Below are 8,692 nucleotides of genomic sequence, written 5' to 3' on the forward strand. Positions count from 1 at the left end.
AAGAAAAAGTTCAATCAGTGCTTGAAAAATTCAAAATTGGTATCAGTTTAAATGAATTCAATACTGAAATGGTTGATTTTGAGGAGATCTAGAGAAAGGCTACTGAGAAGGATAACAAAACTTTGCCTTCTTTCCTCACCATTTACAATTTTATGCTGAAGACTATGTTAGATGCTGTATTCCCCTTTACAATATATTCAGTACAATTCTAACAAATTCAGCATAGTGTGAGAGAGTTTTTAGCAAACTGAAACTTGTCAAAACTCGTCAAGCAAATTGGTTGACGTCAGAGCACGTTGGGGATTGTGTTCTCTTGTCAGTGGAACTTAAGTAAATCTGGAATTTGACGCAACCAGACATAATAAAAAACTATGCTGATACAAATGAATTATATAATATATTGTATCTATAAAAACTTTTTTAGTATAAATATAATTTTCCTTTTTTGTTATTCACCTCCTCACGGCCGAGAAGGCCGCTACAGATGAGGAGGCTACTTATTAGTAGTTTTAACCCTCTCTCAACTCTATGACTCCGAAACACGAACCTTGACGAACAAGGCCGCAGCGCGGAAAAACAAGTGATTATATATATATATATATATATATATATATATATATATATATATATATATATATATATATATATATATATATATATATATATATATAATATATATATATATATATATATATATATATATATATATATATATATATATATATATATATATATATATATATATATATATATATATATATATATATATATATATATAACACACACACACAAAAAATAAAATGATAAAAATATATATTTTTAGTATATTCAAGTAGCCTAAAGTTTGATAAAAATACTAAAGATTCTTTAAGAAAATCATAATGGTTTGTACATTGTTTTAAGTTCCAGCTTCTATTTAATACACTGTTTCTCAATCTTTTTAGTACCATGCCCCACCAAAGCTCATAAAAACTTGTTACATTTTAAGTTTTTATCCCCCCATGTTACATTTGAATAATTTTTAATATTATAAATTTTTCATAAGTAGCATAAACTATATACTGCAGGAAGAAATCACAAAAAGTTATTTATTGAATAAAAAAATTCAAGTAAACAAAATATAGTAAACAATATATAAGTAAATAAAATAAAATACGTCTGGTATTTAAGTCTTAAATAAATGAAATTTAGTGAGATCCTTGTTCTTGATGCTGTTTACAAAGAGATTTTATATTGGGTTCCAATTTTGTTAGCTTCATTCTTAGATCTCCCCGTTGTGTTATAACCAAACAATTTCTTTTTTAAGTAACAAATCAGTTATGGCACTAAATCCGCATTCAGCTAAATATGAAGAAGGAAACGGTAATGATAGTTTTCTTGCACATTCTGTTGTGCTTGGATATTTAATTTTGGTCTCTTCAAAAAACCATGCAATCGATCCTTTTATATTAAATAAAGTTTTAACTGACTCGTCATTCTGCATTTCTGCAAATCCTTTCTGGTACTGCATATTTGAAGTATGAGATAAATTAACTAACATTGGCTACATCAACCAAGTTGGAAAATCAATTTCTTTCAAATTAGAAAATCTTCCTTTTAAATCAGCTGATAAGTTTTTTGAATGCTCGACAATAATAAGTATAGCGGTATCAGTTACTTCACATTTTTGAAGACAATGAAACTTTTGAAATTGTTTTTGGTTTTATCACGTCTATTGAACTATTTGAAAAAACGTCTTTTTCAAATAGTTCAATAGACGTGATAAAACCAAATATTTTCGCTTTTGCATCGACAAGACTTTTATTTGTTCCTTGAAGTTCTTTATTCAATATATTTATTTTTTCAAAAATATTGGTTAAATAACTCAAATACGTCTTAGAATCGATCGTTAACAGATATTGCATTTCATTTTGTCGCTTTAAAAATCACTAAGAGTATCAAACAGTTCCATAAATCTTTTTAAACAACTCCCTTTCGAAAGCCATTTTACCTCAGTGTGAAGTAAATGTCTCACAAGGGCTTCGTTGTTTTCTTCAGAAAATAATTTTAAAATGCGCTCTTGATTTGCACTTGCTTTAATAGAGTTAATGCTTTTACAACTAAGTTCATTATTTTATTTAGAACAGGAAAAAGATTTTTAGCTACCAAGTTTTCCCTGTGAATAACACAGTGCACAAGAAGCATATATTTATATATATGCTTCTTGCTCTTATATTTATATATAATTATATCAACTTTCATCAGTTTTAAGCAACCATTTTTTTGGCCCATTATTTTAGGAGCGCCATCAGCAGCACAGGACGTTATATTTTTCATCGGTATTTTATTCGTATCAAAGTAACTTTTTAGATTAGGGGAACCTGTTGCACCTTTGACCACGTTGTACCTTTGGTCACTCTACTCTGTCGGCTTACTATCATTTTTTTTTAAAAACGTGAAGTGCCATTTTAAAAAATAGTCCATGACGACTTTTCTTACCGTAAAAGACCATACTTAGGATAGATGGTATCGATCCTCAAGTAACTATAAGATTTGGCATTTTTTTGTTATGGAAAAGTTTGGATGATTGTCTGACCGTAAATGGGCATTAAGACGATAATTGTTAAAGAAACCCATCTCGTGTACCTTTGACTAGACTAGGATGTTGTACCTTTGACCAACAAAAACTAAAGAAAATATGTGACTTTATTATATTTATAATAACTGATTTTATTTTTAAAAAATTAGTAATACTTTTAGTAATACTGAGTATCGTAACTTCGATACACAAGTCTTTGCAAGATTGTAAGGATTAATTTTTCTAACTTTTTTCAAGACAATTAGGATTGGTTACAAAATAGTTAATTTTGTTTTTTTATTGATATAAGGTAGACCTAAAGTTGATATATAATATATAACAAGCTAAAATATTAAAGAGGTTCAAGCATTGCATGATTTTTTAATAATAACATTTTGGTCAAGGAAGCAACGCGCATCGGTCAAAGGTACAACGTACGTGTTGTACCTTTGATCAATTGGCTTCTTTTTTTAAAACGTGGGAAAAAGATACATCTCGGTCGAATGAAAAAAAAGTCTTTAGTATAATTTTGAGCAAGATATGAGAGAATTTTATATAGTTTGAACGGTTTAAATTTACTCAATAGACTACGCAAAAAACGCCTTAAGGCAAAAAGTGGTCAAAGGTACAACAGGTTCCTCTACTATATATATCTTTAGCGGTAGTGCTGCCTTTTAATGGTTTGCAAAATAACATTTCTTCAGCAAAACCATTATTATTAATGTATCTGATATTTGTAAGTAATACTAAGCAGTATTACTATAATGGACGAATCAACATTGAGAGACAGTATGCTGTCTCTTAATGTTGATTCGTCCATTTGCACCAAAAAAATCTTGTTTTTAATTTTTCGATAAGTTGTATTTTAACATCTTTACTCATTTCGGTTCTAGTTCCTCATTACCTAGTGTCAACTTCAGTCCAATAAACGCATTGACTTTATGATTGAACCAGTACCAGTAGTAGTAGAAGTAGAAGATGAAAACGAAAATTATATTAATCCACTTTCTAATCTTAATGAGTTGCCTCAAGCTCAAGACGTAATTTTTTTTATAAGTAACCTGAAAAAAACTTATATTTGCAAATAACAAAAATTAAATCATTATCTTCATTTTTAAAACAGAAAATTACAAATTCAGGTAAATATAACTAAGAATAAAGTCAAAAATAATCTTCGAAACAAAGTCTACAAACAGTTATTAACAATTGACAAGAAGTATAACTTTTATTCAAACATTCCTTCCCTGAAAGTTTCTAACATTCTCCATGACCATGACTATAAAACCAACTGTACATCATTGATTTAATTTCAAAACTGAAATAAGATGGTCTCTTAAAAAATCCAAAATAAAAAGACACCAAAAAAACGTGGTAGATACAGAAAATAATGTTCACATGATGAATTTTTACCTGTTCTGTTGAGATTACGCCTTGGATTGTAAAGCAATGACATAGTTGGTAGATTTAATTTTTATCTCGGTACTGTTTCAAAAATGTTTAAATCTTGGACAAGAGGCATCTCACAATATTTAAAATCATTTGTTTACTATCCTGATGAAGAAATAGTTCGTTTGAACTGTCCTGATTGTTTTAAAGATAGTCCAAGTCTGTTAGGAATATTTGACTGCTCTGAAATTTTTTTTGAAACACCAAAAGATTTAGAACTTTAAAGTACAATATGGTCTGAATACAAGCACCATTATACAATGAAGTTGCTTGTATCAGTTACTCCTCATTTTGTTTCAGAGACATATACTGGAAGAATGTCAGATAAAGCAATAAAATTGGATTATGGTTACCAAACTAAATTTCCTCCTTATTCATTAATTATGGCTGATAAATATTGCTAGTGAGTGTTCTGCTTATAGGATCACCTTAATTTCCCCACCTGGCAAACGAGGAACTTCTCAAATGATACCTAAAGAAGTAGTAAAAACAAGTAACAATGCTAAACTTATTTCATCTCATTTAACAGATAATTACAAGAATGAAAACTTAACGAATAATTGGACAAAAATTTCTAATATCACCTCTTGACAGTTTGTTTTCCAGCAACAATATATATAGTTAGTGATTATTTTGGAAAGTTGGAAAAGTGCTATTCAAACATATTAGTTGATAAATTTTTGTTTTAAAAAAATATAAGTAATTTTATATATTACAGCAAAATAATTACACTGTTACTTTTTTTGTTACAGTTTTGGTTCACGATTAATGTAACAGAATCTTTTTATATCCTAATGCTCCTAATCCTTTGTTAGTTGTTAGAGTATTCTTTATAATAATTTTAAAACCACCATATGGTTTACTATATAAAATAACCATAAAGGTTTTTTATCTACTTATAAACCTTTGGGGTGGAACAATAATATCCTGGGTCTAATTAGCAGGCTGGGAAGGCTATTGAAGGCCTGAAAGCAAAGCTGTATGCTTATGTCTTGATTAGCTGTCTTCTTCTTGCTGACTACACTTCTCCCATTTCCTACTAAGGATATTTTATATCCAGAAACAAAATATCCTGAATCAGATAGAACATCCTAGCATATTTGATGCCAGCTCTGACCGTATGTGCATCATTGCAGTGATTTTTTAAGTTGTTGCTTTTTTTAGTTATTTATGTCCTTCCAGAAGTTCTAACGATCTTATCACAGAGCACTGAGGAACATTACTAATGGATTGGTAGGTTAAGAGACATGAACTTTCTTGTTAAATTCTATAAAAATTATCTTATATTTGATCCAAGTGTAAATTTTTTACGTACAGGTAGAAAAGACTTTAATCCTATTGCACTAAATAGTTTACAGTCATCAATAGATTGTGTTTGGGAACTAAAATTGTCATTATTACTTATTTTAATTAGATGTTTTGCATGTGTTTTAACAGCGAAAATTGGTTTGTTTACTCAAAATCTTTGGTTCTGTGTATTCTTGTGTATATATTTTGCAAAACAAAAGGTGAGTTTCGAAAACCGTATATTGAAATATCCACCTGGTTTTGAAATCACGTTGAAAAAATAAAAGTATAATAAAACAACAATGAACTTTGTGAGTAATTTCAGACTCTTTGCCAGAACAGAGCATATTGTCCTTGGGGCGTGAAATTTTGCACAGTAATTAACCATACATAAGTGCATTTTTTGCACACTACAGCAAAGTGCAGTGACGTTTAAAAAATATTTCAAAAAATATATAAATAAATGGATATTTTAAAAAATTTTTGAAATTTCATGTCCTTTGCCAGAACAAAAGACATCGTACTAGAATGTCAAAATTTTGCACAGAAGTTACATATGTGTAGAGGCAGGTTTCCCGCCCCAAAAGCATTATGAAAAATTTTTTTTTTTCGAGCCCCCTAATAATGATCTAGAAACATCAGCCTTGACAACGCGCAAAATTTTTATAGACTGGAGGTCAAATGTAGCGTTAAAAATTAAAGTGGATGTGGACAGGGATTGCAAAAAAAGTATAAGAATATATATTGGAACTGTCTTATAAGAAAAACTAGATAAAATTAATAAATCGCGATATACTTCTTATATAAGATAAGAAAAATTAAATAAAAACCGAGTTTCACGACAGTTTTAAAAGTTTTTGCCTAAACTCCTTGGATCATCTTGGAGATTTAATTATTGCTAGATTTTTTAGAAACATATTTCCTAAAGTGCGACAATGTCGGTCATAAATACCAAGTTGAAACTTTCTTGATACAGATAGAAATTGCTTAATCAAAATTTTTGGCAAAATCCAACTGCTTAAATAAAACAAAACAAAATATGCGAAAGTGCACCAGTGCACCACTAGTGGTGCACTTTTTGTGCATGTTCAGTTATATTTAGTGCACTGAGCAATATTGTCAAAGGGAATAACAAAATCTTCTCTATTCAGGTCATCAATGTAGGCACCATATTTTTTTTTATATATATATAATAAACTTGTGTATAAGTATAATCATAGCCGTTTTTTCTTTGAACATAACCAGCAAGTAAGTTTTTGTTTGAACTTTATCTTAAAGTTAAATTAAAATTTTGCACTCCTTAAAATTTTGCTCATTTAAACTTTGAAAACAATTATTATATGACCTTTAATACAATCAGCTACCATTTCTAACTGTAAAAAAAATTTTGGATGTTACATTCTAACTTTTTCTATGACAGATTTTTCCCAAAGTTAGAATTTTTCTACTTTTAAAAATAAACTGAAAAATAGTTATTTTCTCAATAGATAGATTATTCGAATTCTTCTGATCTCGACCCTCTTTTATAGGTGTTTCCTAAATGCAGTTTAAAATATTTTATTGTATTTTTTATTGTGTTGTTAAACCACAACACCTTTATCAGTTTATTCAAAAAAATTTATTTTTAGTTAAAGTATTCTGTACTGTACTAATTTAAAATTGCATACTTTTTGTTGCATAGGGGATAATAATATGGCAATTTTTGAAAATGTAAACAACAATAAAAAAAAGTTATTTCAGTTTGAAATTTTTATTCCAACATCTAACAAGTTGTAACACTAAACCTGCTTTTTTGGTAATGGAGCAAGAACAAATGAGAACAGAACATATTGTATACAAATGGACTATCTACACTAAGGAAAGTAAACCGGTTTCCGGTTTCCGGTTTCCGGAAACCGTAAAATTTTTGGAAATTGAAAAACAAAAATGTTATTTTCAAAACCGGTTTTTGGATATCTATCTTTTGTACAAATTTTACTTGGTTTTTTGGCAATTCAAAAACACTTTTGTTGATGTGTAGTTGCTCGAGAAAATAAACATTCAATTTGCTTCAGCTTGAACTTTAACAGTAAGTTACTGCAATTTTTGATGTAAAAAAGTGAAACAAATTTTTACAAAAACAACAATGTCGTTTTCTGAAGTCCACAAGGATAAAACACCAGTTTAGAAGCAATTTTTGCACTCAAAAGAACTTGAGTCGACCAAGCGCTGCGACCAAGAAATTAAGAGTCGACCAAGACTCTGCGACCAAGAAATTAAGTGCAAAGGAGGAACCACATACTCCATGAGGAACCACCTGAGGACAAAGCACAACATTACGTTTGCTGCTGTTGTTACTCCTGAGAGGAAACTCGAAGTCATTAAACCCATTGATTCATTTTTTAAGTCAAAGGATGTTGTTTTGGCTGAGCTTATTTTATGTGATGGGGTGCGCATTCGTGTTTTCTCAACTAGTCAACGTTTGAGAAGAGCTCTACAGGCACAAAGATATAAATTGCGCAAAAATGCTTAATCGATTAAGGCTCTGCTGATGAAACATTATGAAGATATCAAGAAAACATATCAGCAGCAATTTACAAAATACAAAAGAAGCTTGTTGGTCACAAATTTAACTTAACCCATGATGAGTATACTTCATCCAGAAACAGAAGATATATGAACATAAATGTTCATTTGAAAGGTAATTATTGGAACCTTGGAATGATCAGGGTACATGGGTTTATGCCAGCAGAGAAATGTTGTGTAATTGTTGACGAGAAACTGAAAGAATTTGGGCTAAGTTTTGCGTTTAATATTGTTGCAGTAACCACAGACGGAGCTGCTGTAATGAAAAAATTTGGTAGCTCAATTTTACCAGACCATCAGCTCTGCCTCGCCTATGAAATCCACTTGGCTGTTGTGATGTTCTATATAGACAATCTAGAAATTTTCAAGCTGCTAAAAAGCCAGGAAAACACCTTTAGTCGAGAGCGAGTTGACTCATTTACTAAAAAAGTTGCTGAGAGGAGGAATGCTATATTAGTAAACTTTGTTAAATATCTGAATAATCCCGATATCATTAATGGAGTAACTCTTGACATTTTTGAGAACTCCATGCCAAAGAGAAATGCAATTGCTACTAGTGCATCAAGTTTGTTTAATCGTTTGTTTGAGCAAAAGAGAAGTGAGTCTATAGATGAGGAAAATTAGTCAGATAATGAAACTAGTCAGGAACAAGTACAACAGTTTACTTCCTTGTCAGAAGAGCTCGAGTTCTCCATCAGAGAAACAGTCAAAGGGGTTTCACCAAAAAAACAAAAAATAGAATCAACTTCCAAACTAATGCTCAAAGAAATGGCAGTATTTGAGCTAAGAAAAAAACGAACAAGCAACTTAGATTTGTTGCACACGGCTTTAAATTCA

This window comes from Hydra vulgaris, chromosome 08 (assembly GCF_038396675.1).
Source record: "Hydra vulgaris chromosome 08, alternate assembly HydraT2T_AEP".
NCBI lineage: Eukaryota > Metazoa > Cnidaria > Hydrozoa > Anthoathecata > Hydridae > Hydra > Hydra vulgaris.